Source organism: Triticum urartu, chromosome 3A, assembly GCF_056163025.1.
Source record: "Triticum urartu cultivar PI428250 chromosome 3A, HENAU_Tu73, whole genome shotgun sequence".
Taxonomy (NCBI): domain Eukaryota; kingdom Viridiplantae; phylum Streptophyta; class Magnoliopsida; order Poales; family Poaceae; genus Triticum; species Triticum urartu.
The window spans coordinates 108264466-108283802 of record NC_141875.1 but is presented as its reverse complement, the minus strand read 5'-3'; positions in this window follow the sequence as shown (position 1 = coordinate 108283802).

Below are 19337 nucleotides of genomic sequence, written 5' to 3'. Positions count from 1 at the left end.
ATAATAAAAGTCTTCATAAATCTCGGCCTCTTTCAAGAACTCATCACAAGGCCATTCACATGGCCGAACCTTCGCAGTACGAGGGAGATTATACTTGGGCTTCTTGTTCTCTTCATTTTGCTTATCCTTCAAGCTTCGGCTCGATGAGCCCCTCAAAAATATCTTCATCTTTTTCTGGAAATTTCTGCAATTTTTAGTAACTTAAAATAAAAGTGAACCAAACTCAACAGAATTGATAGCAACTACTCCTACAAGTGCCTAGAGGATATATCATGCATTAAAACTACTTTTGACCACATAAATTTGACATGCAAGCTCAAGAACAAGGTCACCTAAGCAGCAAAAATTTGCAATGAATAAAGCACTAGAACAAAAACTAATTGGACCATTGGAGGAGTCACATACCAAAGAACAATCCCTCAAAGCAGTTTTGTGAGAGGAGCTTTGAGCAAGGAGATCGAAAATGGCAGCAAGATGAGCAAGAACTCGGGTTTGAGCTGGTTGGTGATTTTTTTGGGAGGAAGGAGTGTGTGGTGGCTGGAATAAGTGGAGGGGACCCACGTGGGGTCCACGAGGTAGGGGGCACGCCCTCCACCCTCGTGGGCACGTGGCTGCTCCCCTTGCTGTGTTCTCAGTGCCAGATATTCTCAAATATTCTAGAAAAAATCATACTTAAATTTCAGGGCATTTGGAGAACTTTTATTTTCGGGGTATTTTTTATTGCATGGATAATTCAGAAAGCAGACAGAAAAATACTATTTTTGATTTATTTAATATAAATAATAGAAAGTAAAAGGAGGGTACAGATGGTTGTGTTTTCTAACTTCATCCATCTCATGCTCATCAAAAGGAATCTACTAACAAGGTTGATCAGGTCTTGTTAACAAACTCATTTCGAATAACATGAAACCGGAGAAATTTCGAATAACACGAGGTTACGTCAATGGGATATGCATGTCCCCAACAATAAGAATATCATATTTCTTCTTGACAGTAGGAAGAGGAAATTCAAAACCTCCAATAGTAATTGTTGAAATTTTTCCAGTAGAATTGATACTGTGGACTTGAGGTTGTTTCCTCGGAAAGTGTATCGTATGCTCATTACCATTAACATGAAAAGTGGCATTACCTTTGGTGCAATCAATAACAACCTTGCAGTATTCAAGAAGGGTCTTCCAAGAATAATGGACATACTATCGTCCTCGGGAATATCAAGAATAACAAAGTCCGTTAAAATAGTAATGTTTGCAACCATAACAGGCACATCCTCACAAATACCGACAGGTATAGCAGTTGATTTATCAGCCATTTGCAAAGATATTTCAGTAAGTGTTAACTTATTCAAATCAAGTCTACGATATAAAGAGAGAGGCATAACACTAACACTGGCTCCAAGATCACATAAAGCAGTTTTAACATAGTTTCTTTTAATGGAGCATGGTATAGTTGGTACTCGTGGATCTCCTAGTTTCTTTGGTATTCCACCCTTAAAAGTATAATTAGAAAGCATGGTGGAAATTTCAGCTTCCGGTATCTTTCTTTCATTAGTAACAATTTCCTTCATATATTTAGCATAAGGATTCATTTTAAGCATATCAGTCAAACGCATACGCAGAAAATAGGCCTAATCATTTCAGCAAAGAGCTCAAAATCCTCATCATCCTTTTTCTTGGATGGTTTAGGAGGAAAAGGCATGGGTTTCTGAACCCATGGTTCTCTTTCTTTACCGTGCTTCCTAGCAACAATGTCTCTCTTATCATAACGTTGACTCTTTGAGTGTGGGTTATCAAGATCAACAACGGGTTCAATCTCTACATCATTATCATTTCTAGGTTGAGCATCAACATGAACATCATCATTAACATTATCACTAGGATCATGTTCATTACCAGATTGTGTTTCGGGATCAGAAATAGAAATATCATTGGGATTCTCAGGTGTGTCAACAACAGGTTCTCTAGAAGCATGCAAAGTCCTATCATTTTTCTTCTTCTTCCTTTTAGAAGAACTAGGTGCATCAATATTAGCTCTCTAAGAATCTTGCTCAATTCTCTTAGGATGGCCTTTAGGATACAAAGGTTCCTGAGTCATTTTACCACCTCTAGTCATAACTCTAATAGCATTATCATTCTTCTTATTATTTAATTCATTGAGAAAATCATTCTGAGCTTTAAGCACTTGTTCTAGTTGAGTGGTAAACATTGAAGCATGTTTACTAATAAGTTTAAGTTCACCTTTAACATTAGCCATATAATCACCCAAGTGTTCAAGCATATCAGCATTGTGTTTCAATTGTCTACCAACATAAGCATTGAAGTTTTCTTGTTTAACAATAAAATTATCAAACTCATCTAAGCATTGGCTAACAGACTTATAACGAGGAATATCACCTACATCAAATCTATAGAGAGAATTTACCTTTACTACCCGTGTCGGGTTATCAAGACCATGTATTTCTTCAACAGGCAGAAAATTAAGACCATGTATTTCTTCAATAGGTGGTAAATTCTTAACATCTTCAGTTTTAATACCTTTTTCTTTCATAGATTTCTTTGCCTCTTGCATATCTTTAGGACTGAGAAATATAATATCCCTTTTTCTTCGGAGTTGGCTTAGGAGTTGGTTCAGGAACTGTCCAATTATTTTAATTAGTTAACATATTATTCAATAGCAATCTAGTTTGATCAACAATTCTTTCCTTGAAAACACAACCAGCACAACTATCCAGGTGGTCACTGGAAGCATCGGTTAGTCCATTATAAAAGATAACAAGTATTTCATTTTTCTTGAGAGGATGATCAGGCAAATCATTAAGTAATCAGAGAAGCCTCCCCCAAGCTTGTGGGAGACTCTCTTCTTTAATTTGCACAAAATTATATATTTGCCTTAAGGCAGCTTGTTTCTTATGAGCGGGGAAATATTTAGCAGAGAAGTAATAAATCATATCCTGGGGACTACGCACACAACCAGGATCAAGAGAATTAAACCATGTTTTAGCATCACCCTTTAATGAGAACGGAAACAACTTACGGATGTGAACAAGGTGGCTATATCATTTAATTTCGTAAGATGTGCCACAACAGTTTCAGATTCATAGCCATGGAAAGGGTCAGATTCAACCAAAGTAATTAACTCAGGATCGATAGAGAAATCATAATCCTTATCGGTAATAAAGATAGGTGAAGTAGCAAAAGCAGGGTCATATTTCATTCTAGCATTCAAAGACTTTTCTTTAAGCTTAGTTAATAATTTCTTAAGATCAGATCTATCATTGCAAGCTAAGAAGTCTCTAGCAGTTTCTTCATCCATAACATAACCCTCAGGCACAACAGGCAATTCATATCTAGGGGGAGAATCTTCATCATCACTTTCATCAATATTATCAGGTTCAATAATTTCATTCTCTCTAGCCCTAGCAAGTTGTTCATCAAGAAATTCACCTAGTGGCACAGTATTATCAAGCATAGAAGTAGTTTCATCATAAGTATCATGCAAAGCAGAAGTGGCATCATCAATAACATGCGACCTATCGGAATCAATAGCATGTGTAGGTGTCGTAAGTTTACTCAAAACAGAAGGTGAATCAAGTGCAGAGCTAGATGGCAGTTCCTTACCTCCCCTCGCAGTTGAGGGAAAAATCTTGGTTCTTTAATCTTTCAAGTTCTTCATAATGATAAGTAGATATAAATCCCAAGTGACTCAAAGAATAGAGCTATGCTCCCCGGCAACGGCGCCAGAAAATTGTCTTGATAACCCACAAGTATAGGGGATCGCAACAGTTTTTGAGGGTAGAGTATTCAACGCAAATTTATTGATTTGACACAATGGGAGACAAAGAATATTCTCAAGTATTAGAAGTGGAGTTGTCAATTCAACCACAAATGGAAACTTAATATCTGTAGCAAGGTATTTAGTAGCAAAGTAATATGATAATAATGGTAATGGTAGCAAAAGTAATATTTTTTTGGGTTTTGTAGTGATTGTAACAGTAGCAACGGAAAAGTAAATAAGCGAAGAACAATATATCAAAAGCTCGTAGGCATTGGATCGGTGATGGAGAATTATGTCGGATGCGATCGATCATGCAACAGTTATAACATAGGGTGACACAGAACTAGCTCCAGTTCATCAATGTAATGTAGGCATGTATTCCGATTATAGTCATACGTGCTTGTGGAAAAGAACTTGCATGACATCTTTTGTCCTACCCTCCCGTGGCCGCGGGGTCCTATTGGAAACTAAGGGATATTAAGGCCTCCTTTTAATAGAGTACCAGACCAAAGCATTAACACATAGTGAATACATGAACCCCTCAAACTACGGTCATCACCGGTAATGGTCCTGATTATTGTCACTTCGGGGTTAATAGATCATAACACATAATAGTGACTATAGACTTGCAAGATAGGATCAAGAACTCACATATATTCATGAAAACATAAAAGGTTCAAATCTGAAATCATGGCACTCGGGCCCTAGTGACAAGCATTAAGCATAGCAAAGTCATAGCAACATCAATCTCAGAACATAGTGGATAATAGGGATCAAACCCTAACAAAACTAACTCGATTACATGATAAATCTCATCCAACCCATCACCGTACAGCAAGCCTATGATGGAATTACTCACGGACGGCGGTGACCATCATGAAATTGGTGATGGAGGAAGGTTGATGATGACGATGGCGACGGATTCCCCTCTCCGGAGCCCCGAATGGACTCCAGATCACCCCTCCCGAGAGAGTTTAGGGCTTGCCAGCGGCTCCGTATCGTAAAACGCAATGAATCCTTCTCTCTGATTTTTTTATCCCTGAAAGTGAATATATGGAGTTGGAGTTGAGGTCGGTGGAGCGTCAAGGGGCCCCCCAAGCAAGGGGAGTGCCCAAGGGGGTAGGCGCGCCCCCACCCTCGTGGAATGGGTGTGGGCCCCCCTGACGTCGATTCTTCTTCCACTATTTTTTATATATTCCAAAAATAATCTCCGTTGATTTTCAGGTCATTCCGTGAATTTTTATTTCTACACAAAAATAACACATGGCAATTCTGCTGAAAACAGCGTCAGTCCGGGTTAGTTCCATTCAAATCATGCAAGTTAGAGTCCAAAACAAGGGCAAAAGTGTTTGGAAAAGTAGATACGACGGAGACGTATCAATACAACTCTTTAAGAAATCCATTAAGGAATGCACTTTTGACATCCATTTGCCAAATTTCATAATCATAAAATGCGGCAATTGCTAACATGATTCGGACAGACTTAAGCATCGCTACGGGTGAGAAGGTCTCATCGTAGTCAACTCCTTGAACTTGTCGAAAACCTTTTGCAACAAGTCGAGCTTTGTAGACAATAACATTATCGTCAGTGTCAGTCTTCTTCTTAAGATCCATTTATTCTCTATGGTTGCCGATCATCGGGCAAGTCAACCAAAGTCCACACTTTGTTCTCATACATGGATCCCATCTTAGATTTTATGGCCTCAAGCCATTTCGCGGAATCTAGGCTCATCATCGCTTCCTCATAGTTCGTACGTTCGTCATGGTCTAGTAACATGACCTCCAGAACAGGATTACCGTACCAGTCTTGTTGGGAATATAGCTACCAGGTAAGACCCACCTAGGAGGGGCCGGGTCAGCCCCAACGGCGGGTTACAAAAGAAGCCCATTAACATTCAAGGCTATAGTTTATTAAGACTTATAGAAGGCCTAAGCCCAGAGGCGGCTTAAGGCCCAATATTGTAAACTGCCGTATGTAAGGAAGGACTTGTAAAGAAAGGCATACAAAGAAGTCACCGAGCCGGACACGTTTTATGAACCGGCCGGGACTTTGTAGGCCGCCAGGCGTCAACCCGTGTATATAAGGGGATGACCCGGTGGTGGCTTAGGGCAAGAAACAAGAGATCGATAACCAAGTTGGCGGATTAGCCTCTTGGTGATCGAAATCCCAGCAATTCCAACACAACTAGACGTAGGCTTTTACCTTCATCATAAGGGGCCGAACTAGTATAAAACCTCTCGTGTCCTTTGTCTCGGTTAACTCCTTTAAGCTTCCTAGTTGCGATGGCCCTACGACTAAGTCCTTTTGCTAGGACATCTGCCATGACAATTCCATGATAGTTGGCGCCCACCGTGGGGCTGACACACGGTGGATTTGAGTTCTTGAAGGGCAACTTCGAAGGGCTCAAGGGATACGCTGTGGGCCGGATGACCAAGAGTCGTCGCGGCAAGCTCTACACCGACGACGAAGGTTGGGGCCCCAAGGCCGGCTCAATTGAGTATGGGTACCGGGTCCCCTTCGGCGGGATTCATGTCTTCATCGGCTGGATCGGCGAGTCAGGCCCTAAGCCGGACGTCTGCACTAACATCATCGAGACGGCTCAGCGCGCGAGACCCGCCCGGGCCCGACCCGCCGTAAAGCGTGCCTTTGTGGGTTGCATCCATGGAGGTGAATACTCGGAAGGATCAGTGGATGGCGGTGAGACAGCCATCTGTTCTGACGCTACGTCATCAACAGGCGAGACGGATTCTTTGTATCAGCTGCAGGAGGGCATGCTTGGGGGCTGTTCCGATGGCAGCAGTATTCCAGACCCCTTTGAGCCGCCAAATCGAGCCGGAGTCTTCATGGAAGGCACTCAGCCCGGGCAGAACTCCACAGCTGTAGCAGCAACAACCACCGGGTCAGAAGCGGCCGGGTCAGGAGACCCCGCGCGCCCCTCGGCTCAGATACTAATGGACCTCATGGATAAGCTGACGGCTCTGTTGACCATCGTGGTAAAGCCGGCGGATAAAGCTCAGCATGACGCGGAGGTGGTACGGGGACGCGAAGAGATGGCACAGGCCAAGGACAATTTAGCAACAGAAGAGGTCAGGATGGTCGCGGAACGGGCGGCTTTGGACGCTCGTGCTCAGCAGCTTCAAGCAGAGACTTTCCGGCTCTCGGTGGATTTGAACACATCAAACGAGGTCATGAGGATAAGGCATCAAAAAACTCAGTCATGTCTACCTCTGACGCTCGATCCTATGAACCTTTTCCACACACCCAGGGCCGGTCCAAATAACCCACCGGAGGCAAATCGGATCACGACACCCGGAGCACCGGTTCAGCCGCGGGCCATGGAACCACGTCGTATGAGTATCGCTCCACCTCATTATGCGCCAACACCACCGGGTCACTTCTCCAATCCTTTGGAAAACCTCATTGCTGCGTCGGCTCGTTTGGCGGCTCTCTCGATGGAAGGCGACTCTCCGATAGCAATCGAAACACGAAGGGTGAGAGAACTTCTTCAGACGGCTCTGGCGCAGCAGGATGTGTACTCTTATAGTCGAGACAGAATCCATTCAACCCCTCGCCCGAGCCGGAGCCCGAGTTATAGAAGGCGTATGGACTCAGCTGATATGTCAAGCAATGCTTAATGCCATAACTAACCGCGCAGGCATGAGCCGGTGCAGGCTGGAGCCCTTAACTTAGTGGATCAGGAAAGGATCCATCAAGAGGCTGAGCGGGCGGTTCAATCGGCAGCTGAGCAGGCGGCTCATCAGACTTTTCCGGCTTATCCGGCAACCTCCGTTGAGGCAGGAGTAGCCACAAGAACAGGAGGTGTTCCTTGCCTAGTGCCGGCTATACGTAATGAGTGCTTACCTAAAGACTTTAAGGGACCTCGTAAAGTTCCTAATTACACGGCTAACTTGCAGCCTGGGGCGTGGATTGAAAGTTATGAGATGGCAATGGAGCTGTTGGAAGTCAGCGATGCAGCAATGGCTAAGTATTTCACCAGGATGTTGGATGGAACGGCTTGCACTTGGTTGAAAGGGTTACCACCACATTCCATCGGCTCATGGGTGGAGTTGAAGGCCCAGTTCATTCAGAACTTCAAAGACACATGTAAGCAACCTATGTCAGTCGTGGGCCTGACTAATTGTAAGCAAGAGGAAGGTGAGTCCACAACCCATTGGGTGCGCCGGGTCAAGGAGATAATACATTCATCTGATAAGATGGATGCCGGCTCGGCAGTCTTAATGTTGGAGAAAAAATGCCGTTTTGAACCTCTGAAGCAGAAGCTGGGGCGGCTCAAGCGTGACTGGAATGACATGGGCCAGTTGATGGCGGCTCTGGTCAAGTATGCTGATTCTGACAGTACCAAGGATCCCGTGTCTAATGAAGAAAAAATAGTAAAGGGAAAGAAGAACGGCAATGGCAAGGGTCACCAGCATAACCCGGCAAACCAAGGAGGTAATAAACGTAAGGCTGGCGAATTTGTGGCTAATGCCAATGCACAGGGCAACAACCAATGGCGCAAAGGTAGGCAACCCCCTCAGTCAGGCGGGTAAGGTCCCACCCTCGAGCAACTATTGAATGAACCTTGTCCAAGACACGGCACCCGGGAGAAGCCAGCCACCCATCTGTGGAAGGACTGTACAATCATGAAGGCATTTAAAAATTCCAACACATTTGATGGAAGTCACGGGCCTGGCGCCGGAGGCGGCTTTCATGGCCCGGGCGCCGGTTCAGGTGGAGGCGGTTTTCACGGTCAGGGCCATCCGGGTAACCAGGGAGGTTATAATCCACAACCTGGCCAAGGTAATCAGCAGCAACTGTCCGGATATCAGACCAACCCAAAACAGTTGAATAGTGGGTAGTACCATGTATTTACCACTAGTTTATGCAAGAGGGACTAGAAGCTTCATAAGAGGGCTGTCAATGCCGTTGAGCCGGCGATTCCACGTTATTTGAGGTGGTCAGAACAACCTATTGTGTGGAGCAGAGAAGATCATCCTCCCCGAGTTGATAATCCGGGTCACTTAGCCTTGGTGGTAGCACCTCAGGTTGGTGGATATAAATTCACTAAAGTGCTCATGGATGGAGGTAGTAGCATCAACATCCTCTACTATGAGACATTCCGTCGGATGGGGTTGACTGATAAGAGTCTTAAGCAATCCAACACTGTTTTTCACGGTGTCGTGCCTGGTAAGTCGGCGTACCCAATTGGTAAGATTGAACTGGAAGTAGCCTTTGGGGATGGATATGATTCCAGGGTTGAGAAGTTAACTTTTGAGGTGGTTAAGATCAAAAGCCCATATCATGCTCTGTTTGGACGGTCGGCTTATGCCAAGTTCATGGCTCGGTTGTGTTATGTATATCTGCAGCTCAAGATGCCGGGTTATAAAGGCACCATTACAGTACATGGAGGCCGGAAAATAGCCCCGGAGTGTGAAGAAGGAGATGCCGCTTATGCTGAGTCTGTTTGTGCAACAGAGGAGTTAAAGTTTTATAAAGATAATGTTGACCCGACAGACATGACGTCTTTAAAGAAGCCAACTACGGAGCATGAACCGATGTTAAAATTCAAGTCAGATGATGACGCCAAAACGGTTGATTTTGTGCCTGGTGACTCATCCAAGCAGTTCATCATCAGTGCCAACTTGGATCCAAAATAGGAAAGCGCGCTGATTGAGTTCATCCATGAGAACCGGGACATCTTTGCATGGAAACCTTCTGACAAGCCGGGTGTCCCAAGAGAGCTCGCTGAGCACACTCTTAATATTTATCCGAAGTTTAAGCCGGTCAGGCAGTTTCTCCGACGGTTTAACGAGGAAAGGCGCAAGGCCATTGGAGAAGAGGTGGCCCGGCTCTTGGCGGCCGGGTTCATCATTGAAGTTTTTCACCCAGAGTGGTTGGCAAACCCGGTGCTTGTACTCAAGAAGAATGGAACCTGGCGTATGTGTGTGGATTACACCGATTTGAACAAAGCTTGTCCGGCTGACCCTTTTGCTCTCCCTCATATTGATATGATCATTGATGCTACAGCGGGTTGCGAGCGTTTGAGTTTTCTGGATGCATACTCTGGTTATCATCAGATCAAGATGGCAGTTAAGGACTAGGAGAAAACAGCTTTCATCACTCCATTTGGAGCCTTCTGCTATGTGTCTATGCCTTTTGGGCTTAAAAGTGCCCAAGCAACTTATCAACGGTGTGTACGGAATTACCTTCTGATACGTCCATTTTGCATCATGCTTTTATATCGATATTTATTGCATTATGGACTGTTACTTCACTTTATGTCACAATACTTATGGCTATTCTCTCTTATTTTACAAGGTTTACATAAGGAGGGAGAATGCCGGCGGCTGGAATTCTGGGCTGGAAAAGGAGCAAATATTAGAGACCTATTCTGCGCAACTCCAAAAGTCCTGAAACTCCATGGAACATCTTAAAATAAATAAAGAAAAATCCTCGCCAAAGATGAAGGCTAGGGGCCCACACCCTGCTCACGAGGGTGGGGGGCGCGCCCCCCCTCCTAGGGCGCGCCCCTACCTCGTGGCCCCCCTGGTGGCTCTCCAACGTCCATCTTCTCCTATATGAAGTCTTTCGATGAGAAAAAAATCAGAAGGAACCTTTCGGGACGAGACTCCGCCGCCACGAGGCGGAACCTTGGCGGAACCAATCTAGAGCTCCGGCAGAGCTGTTCTGCCGGGGATACTTCCCTCCGGGAGGGGGAAATCATCACCATCGTCATCACCAACGCTCCTCTCATCGGGAGAGGGTAATCTCCATCAACATCTTCACCAGCACCATCTCATCTCCAAACCCTAGTTCATCTCTTGTATCCAATTCTTGTCTCAAAGTCCGGGATTGGTGCTGGTAGGTTGCTAGTAGTGTTGATTACTCCTTGTAGTTGATGCTAGTTGGTTTATTTGGTGGAAGATCATATGTTCAGATCCTATATGCATATTATTACCCATCTGATTATGAACATGAATATGCTTTGTGAGTAATTACATTTGTTCCTGAGGACAAGGGAGAAGTCTTGCTATTAGTAGTCATGTGAATTTGGTATTCGTTTGATATTTTGATAAGATGTATGTTGTCTAGCCTCTAGTGGTGTTATGTGAACGTCGACTACATAACACTTCACCATTATTTGGGCCTAGAGGAAGGCATTGGGAAGTAATAAGTAGATGATGGGTTGCTAGAGTGACAGAAGCTTAAACCCTAGTTTATGCGTTGCTTCGTAAGGGGCTGATTTGGATCCACATGTTTCATGCTATGGTTAGGTTTACCTTAATACTTTTGTTGTAGTTGCGGATGCTTGCAATAGAGGTTAATCATAATTGGGATGCTTGTTCAAGTAAGAACAGCACCCAAGCACCGGTCCACCCACATATCAAATTATCAAATTCTCAAAGTATCGAACGCGAATCATATGAACGTGATGAAAACTAGCTTGACGATATTCCCATGTGTCCTCGGGAGCGCTTTTCCTATTATAAGAGTTTGTTCCGGCTTATTCTTTGCTACAAAAAGGATTGGGCCATCTTGCTGCACTTTATTTACTTTTGTTACTTGTTGCTCGTTACCATTTATCTTGTCACAAAACTATCTGTTACCACTTATTTCAGTACTTGCAGAGAATACCTTGCTAAAAACCGCTTATCATTTCCTTCTGCTCCTCGTTGGGTTCGACACTCTTACTTATCGAAAGGACTACGATAGATCCCCTATACTTGTGGGTCATCACCTTCACAATCAGATTGGGCGTAATGTTCATGCTTATGTGGATGACATAGTGGTGAAATCCAAAGAAGGGGAAACCTTGGTAACAGATCTGAAGGAGACCTTTGATAACCTCTGGGTCTACAAGATGATGCTTAACCCGGCCAAGTGTGTTTTTGGAGTCCCAGCTGGCAAGCTCTTGGGTTTTTTGGTGTCTAACAGAGGTATTGAAGCTAACCCGGAGAAAATAAAGGCAATCACCTCCCTGGCCAAACCGGTATGCATCAATGACAACGGCTAGCGGGTCGTGTTGCTGCTCTGAGCTGGTTCATAAGCCAGTTAGGGGAGAAGGCGATGTCTTTGTATCAGATGATGAAAAAGACGGATGACTTTTTGTGGAGTGAAGCTGCAAATTCTGCCTTTGAGGATCTGAAGAAACAGCTTGCTGAGCCGCCGGTTCTTCCTTCTCCGATTGAGAAAGAGCCGTTATTGTTATATGTAGCTGCTAACTCATGAGGTGTTAGTGTGGCCATTGTGGTGGAACGCAAGGAGGCTGGCAAGGAGCATCCGGTCCAACGGCCAGTTTACTACGTCAGTGAGGTGTTGATTGAATCTAAACAAAGATATCCGCATTGGTAGAAGCTCGTGTATGGGGTATGCATTGCAAGAAGGAAGCTCAAACATTACTTTCAGGGTCACCCAATCACTGTGGTTAGCTCTGCTTCTTTGGGAGACATCATTCAAAATAGAGAAGCTACTGGACGAGTCGCCAAGTGGGCCATTGAACTGGGGTCTCATGGGTTGAAGTATGTGCCACATACTGCGATCAAATCTCAATCGCTGGTTGACTTTATTAATGACTGGACAGAGATGCAGATGCCAGAGGAGAAGCCAGACAACACATATTGGACGATTCACTTTGATGGGTCCAGACAGTTGGAAGGCTCGGGGGCTGGAGTTGTGTTAACTTCCCCTCGAGGTGACAAGTTTTGTTATGTGTTGAGATTGAGGTTTCCTTGTACCAACAACGTAGCAGAATATGAAGCCTTGCTCCATGGTCTTCGAATGGCTAAAGAAACGAGTATGAGCTGGGTCCGGTGCCTTGGCGATTCAGATTTGGTGGCTCAACAGGTGTTAGGCAAGTGTGATTCCAAGGATCCTCTCATGGCGGCTTATCGCCGTGAAGTTGACGCTGTTGCAAGACATTTTAAAGGTTATCAAGTGGAACACATTGACCGTAGAAAGAATGAAGCAGCCGATGTCTTAAGCCGGTTGGGATCTCAGCGTAAGCCGGTGCCACCTAACACCTTTTTGGATGTTTTGCATAACCCGTCTATTAAGTTACCTACAGAGGAAGATTTGGCCGTTCCTGACCCGGAGTCACAGTTGGTGGCGGCTCTTCACATCATCCCAGATTGGAAAGTACCATTCTTGGCTTACATGACCCGGGGCGAGTTGCTAGAGGATGAGACCCTGGCCCGACAGATAACCCGGCGGTCCAAATCAATGATGATTTCTGACAGAGAGTTATACCATCGCAGCGTCACTGGAGCATTTCAGTGGTGTGTTTCTCCTGAAGAAGGCCAAGAAATACTTCATGGGATCCATGAAGGGGATTGTGGTCATCACGCCGGGTCAAAGTCTCGTGTGGCCAAAGCTTTTCGTCATGGTTTTTACTGGTTGACGGCTCACGCTGATGCATAGGATCTGGTCAGTAGGTGTGATGGATGTCAAAAATTTGCACGACGAGCGCATGTGGCGGCTCAAGAGTTGCGGATGATTCCAATCACTTGGCCGTTTGCAGTATGGGGGCTTGACATGGTTGGACCTTTCAAAAGGTCCAAGGACAAAAAGACACATCTTTTAGTGGCAGTTGACAAATTCACAAAATGGGTTGAGGGAGAACCAGTGAGTAAGTGTGATGCAGCCAAGGTAGTTCAGTTCATGAAAAAGGTGATCTTTCGCTTTGGTTTTCCACACAGCATTATCACTGACAATGGCACTAATTTATCCCAAGGGGCTATGGAGGAGTTTTGTCAACGTGAGCATATCCGGCTTGATGTTTCTTCTGTAGCTCACTCCCAATCCAATGGTCAGGCTGAGAGAGCAAATCAGGAAATCTTAAAAGGTCTCAAGCCCCGGCTTATGATTCCCTTACAACGGACACTGGGTTGTTGGGTAGAGGAGTTACCCTCAGTGCTGTGGAGTATCAACACCACTCCTAACAGGTCTACATGTTATACACCTTTCTTCATGGTTTATGGAGCGGAAGCGGTGCTGCCTAGCAACATCCGTCATGACTCGCCTCGTGTGGCAGCTTACGTTGAAGCTAATAACGAACAAGCCTGACAGGATGCACTTGACTTGTTAGATGAGGAGAGAGACTTAGCAGCGGCTCGATCAGCAATTTATCAACATGACCTGAGCCGTTATCACAGCCGCCGGGTTAAGTCCAGGACTTTTCAAGAAGGTGACCTGGTGCTCCGGCTCATCCAGGATCTGTCAGATGCACACAAGCTATCCCCGCCTTGGGAAGGACCCTTTGTGGTCAGTAAGAATTTAAACAATGGGTCATATTACCTCATCGACGTTCGAGAACACAAAGACTCACGTAAGTCGGAGGAGGAGACCCGCCGGCCGTGGAACATTGCTCAACTTCGGCCATACTACACCTGAGCCACCGGCTCTCGTCATGTACATACTTTGACGTTGTATATAATATGATAAGTAATAAAGCAGGCCCTCTGTCCTTTTCCTTTTCAAAGATTATATATCTTTACTCCTTTTCACTATTTAAATGACTATTAAGGAGCTGATCATATCTGAATCAAGTTTAAACCTTTTTGGTCCGGCTTATGATCGTATTCGAATCTAGATGTAAACCTCATTATCACTTGGGGGCTTCCTGTTCAAACATAGGTCGTATTCGAACCAAAGAGAACATAGCTGTCGTAACCCTCTTGATCGGCTCAAAGCCAAACTCACTAGGGGGCTTCTTGACCGTATCCGAATCATAGCTTCACCCCTTTTGGGTCCGACTTGGATCGTATTCGAATCAGGGTCGTTAAAAACCTCTCAAGGTCATTTGGGGGCTTCCTGTTCAAACATAGGCCATATTCGAACCAAAGAGAACATAGCTGTCGGTACCCTCTTGATCGGCGCAACGCCAAAGCCACCGGGGTCTATATGATCGTATTCAAATCTTAGCTTAACCCCTTTGGTACGGTTTACTGATCGTATTCGAATCAGAAACCCCCAACTTTCAGTTACAAGGTTAATTTATATTGTTTGCAAACTGTTATTTGCTTTATTGGTCTTTTATTGTCTCAATTTTAAATGATCAGCATGGTCTTTTCACCGGCTTTACTATTTGAAAATAAGCCGCCAAGGCATAATAGTCATCAGGCATGCAGAAGCAATGACTTCTCAAAAAAAGGATTGGATCATCAACCTCATTACCCGAGTCATATAAACCGGTGGTCCAGATATAAAAGATACATGTATGACTATTATTTATGAATAGTTTCTTTCTGTGTTAATCAAAGGTTGTTTCAACCTTGTTTATTTTCACGTCCGGTTCTGTTTTTCTACTATGATAAAACCATTGTTCATGTACCGGGTATTCTGACCCATTCGGTGCTAAACCGCCAAGCCAGTTTTTTCCTTTTCTACAGGAACAGAGCTGAAATGTTACAGAGATAACCATAAATGTGACACATATATTGACATCAGGAAGCAAAGAGTCACACACGGCATCTTATGCACGATGGCATAGGCAAAATACGCAGTTGTTTCAAGCTAAATCTATTACAAGGCTTTAAAAAGCCCACAAAGATGGTTCTCACTCTTCCCTCGCTGGTTCACCTCCTTCTGTTAATTGGAAGCTGGGATTGGACCAGTCAAAGCTGTTCACGGCAATGACCTCCGATTCATCATCAATCAGTCTAGCCGGATCAACTTCTGGAGCAAACGTATGTTGAAGAACCGGCGGGATAAGGTCTGTCACCTTGTAAGAGGGAGTCGCCATCTTATTCTCCAAATCAAAACCCGGCTGATATTTGTCAATGTTGGTCTCATCTCCAAGAATGGTAGCCTGAGGCCGAACTTCCCTCACGCAAGCAACAAAGTCATCCTGCTCAAACAGAGACCCGTCTTCCTTCACGGTAGGGTACCCCCTGGCTACATCCGCCGGGTCTAGATCTGGCACCCAGGCTTTGGAGCGGCTCAAGGCAGTCAAGGCTCCGGCTCTGGCACAGGATCATTTGAATTCTTGAAACCTGGCACTAAGATTGACAATTTTTCCAAGACACCACTGAGCCGGTTGGGTCCTTGGTTGGCAGGAGAGATAGCAGCAAGTGCTCGTTGAGCGCCAATGTACAACTGTTCCACTAAGGTATAGACCGCCTTCAGTTTAGTTACATTTTCTTGGCTCATATTTTTACTTCGCGGGCCTGTACATATTTTTTAAACAAGGGGTCAGGAGGCGGTTTATATTCAGGGTCAAAATAAGGTACAAAAGATCAGTGCAGATGGCTTACCAAAGATGGCGGAAACCATTTGAGACACCCGATTCTTTAAACCGGTGAGCTCCGTGGTAACATCCTCAAGAGCTGCTTCAGCTTTTTCAGCACGTTGTGTGAGCAGCGTCTTTTCTTCGGCCCAGGATTTCTTTTTGGCAGTCAAGCTGGTTTTCAATTTTTCCGTCTCAGCAAGACTCAATTGAAGTTTATAATCAGCAGACTTGATTTCTGCCTCTTGATCCGCCAGCCGGGTCTTTGCATCAGTTAATTGGGAGCCCAGTTCAGATAGGGCGTTCTACAAAACATACACAACTGTGTCAAGCCTTAAACTAAAATTTATAAAGATTCAAGTCTCAAGTACTTTGCACTGCAATACCACTTGACACTTGGGGGCTAATTTCTGCCAAAACAATTTCTTATGACTCTAATATATTTCAAAGTCCCAAGTACCTTACAAAGTAACAACACTTGGCACTTGGGGGCTAATGCATGATATTCAGAAAGTCTCTCAAGATTAAGCTGGATTACAATATTTGTTGGGTTCGGCAAAAGACAACTATGAAGTTAAAGTACCGGTTCATTTATGGTAAATTAAGCTGGTACTTGGGGACTACAGGTGAAGTTTACACTATTTTATTGGACTTTTGAAACACTTAGAGAGAAAATATCCATCTATATCATAAAGTCTCTAGATCATTCAGGATCATCATCTGAAGACTTGGGGGCTGGCAAAGTATAAGTAAACCGGAGAATATACCTCATATTTCAGCTAAAGTTGCTTGACCATCTCAATCTCTGATTCACGGCTGGAATGAACATGGCTGAGATAGCCGGACAATATGTCATTAGCATTCAGATGACTGTAGTGAGAGATATCAAAACGCACTTTCTGCCTCTCCAGGGCTTCTTGTTTAGCAGTGTGTCGGGCTAACACAGTAGGAGTCCCCGGTTCAACATAACGGCTACCAGTGACCAGAACGTCATGATCAGAAGATGATGGCGGGTTAGCTGAACTGGATGGTCTGGCAGTAGAGGGGTCAACAATAGTATCATCAGCTAACGGCACAGGAGGCTCCAATTGAGCATTGGTAGCCGGGTCTTCTGGTGCTTCAGTTCGAGGGGGAGAAGTTGGCCTGGTCGGTTCACGTGCAAGGACTGACAGGTTTTCTGCCGGTTTAGTCACCTTGGCCTTCTTGGACTTGGCTTGGCCACTAAGAAAGATGTTATGAGACAGTCAGTACAAAGATGCAGTTTGAAAGACACGGAGGAAAGATTATTTTTTCCTTACCTAGGGGCAGTCTTGAAGGCCGGAAATTGAGTCTGAGACGAGTCGCCAGAAGAGCAAGACACCTCCTGCAAAGATAAAATAAAGTTAGTAATGCAAGGGAGAAGATCCATTAATGGAAAGTAAAAGATGAAGAAAAAAGAGACCTCATTCTGGAGTTTTTGAGGAGTTTGTTGAAGAATGGAAGGTGGTTCATTGTCGTTCCGGGCCTGACGGCGGCTCTCATGTTGCTGCTTTTTCAAAAGAAAATGAGGGTCCAAATAAGCCAAAGGGTGTGAAAACCTTACTTTCCGGGTTACCAGTCGAAGTTTCTGTCTTGGCAAATGGGCTGAGTCAGAGGAAATAGTTACCTCTTCTTCTATGGCCTGACTGGCCCCCGTGTCATCCTAACAATGGTCAATGTCAATAAGGTTATTAAAAAACTGGCCAAGGGAGTCAAGGGCTACCTCTGACTCAGAAGTATCATCATCAAGCTTTAACAGGTCTTCAGCGGTGCTCTTTTTCTTCTTCTTGGACCTCCGGGTCGTTTTCTTGGTGTTTATGGCGGCGGCTCTGGCCTTCTTGGCGGCTTCATGGTCATACTTGGCTTTCCAGAAGTCAGATTTAGCCTATGAACAAGTAAACAAGGTCATGCAGGTATTTAAAACTATTGAAGAAATTACAAAGAGAAAGAGGTCAGGGGTTTCTTACCTCTGGCGCCGGGTTAAGTTTGCAGAAGGGGTTTAACCCGACTTTACTGCAGTCTTCATATTTGCCGTTCACCAGAAGGGTCGACATTGAAACAATATCTTCTTCAGTTAGTTGAACAGAGTCATCTGGGCCTCCACCATATTCATACATGAATTTGGATCAGCGGCTTAGAGGGATGACCCGCCACGCGACCCAACAATGAGTCAAATCAACTCCGGTTAAACTGTTCCCCAGTAAGGTATTGATATTTTTAATTGATGGAATAAGCTTTTTTGTGTTCGGCGGCAGTAAGCTTGTCAGGGAGCGAAAACTTGGAATCTAGACGATCCGCGCGATAACCCGACAATGGTTTCTCATTGGCTGGTGAAGTGTCTTGACAGTAGAACCAGGTCTGATTCTAGTCTTCAGGATGACTCGGCAAAACTATTAGGGGGAAGACGGCGCCCTATTGGCGCTGAATTGAGATGCCTCCAAGATCCAAGCTAGGGCCATTGGTACACTCATTCTGGCGGTTCAGATAAAAATACTCTCTAAAGAGTTCCACAGTCGGTTCTTCTTGACGGTACACCTCACAGAGAACTTGGAAATTGCAGATATTGGATATGGAATTGGGCCCGAGATCTTGAGGGTGGAGTTTGAAAAAATGGAGAACATCTCTGAAGAACTTTGAGTCGGGTGGTGAAAAGCCTCGATTCATGTGGTCAGAAAAGACAATGACTTCACCATCTTTGGGATTGGGCCGTTCCTCGTCCGGGTCAGGTGCACGGTAAGACATAACATTCTTCCCTGGCAAAAATCCTATGGTGAAGAATTCCTTCAAATTGTCCTCAGTTACTGTGGAAGGGACCCAGTTGCAGACGATCGGTGCTTTTGACGACATGATGATCAAAAGACGAACTGAAAAGAAAGTAACATGCCGGCTCAGATTCAATGGTGAAATTAAGAGTTAAATGATGATGGCGCAAATAAGTAATGGCGGCTTAAGTAAGGGCTAATGTCATATAAGGGGAAATTAAGCCGGCTTCATAAGCCGCCATGACTAAAGACAGTTGAAGGAAACCAGAGATAGAGTTGGCTAAGTGTTGAAGCAAACAAGTTTCATAATTTCTTGGTATTATTCTGGATCAAAGGGTCGTTCAAAATGGAAAATATTCTAGACCTAAAAATCTAGCACAGATGAGTTCATGAGCTCTAATGAGTCCTTTGAACCAGAGAAAGGGATCTGTTGGAATTGAGAATGGGCACAAAACAACTACCGCACGAACATATGTTCTCTTTGGATCAAGAAGAAGCCGTAGTGGAAGAAATACAAGGAAACCGTGATGAACTACAAAGAACACGCAGAAACCTAGAAACC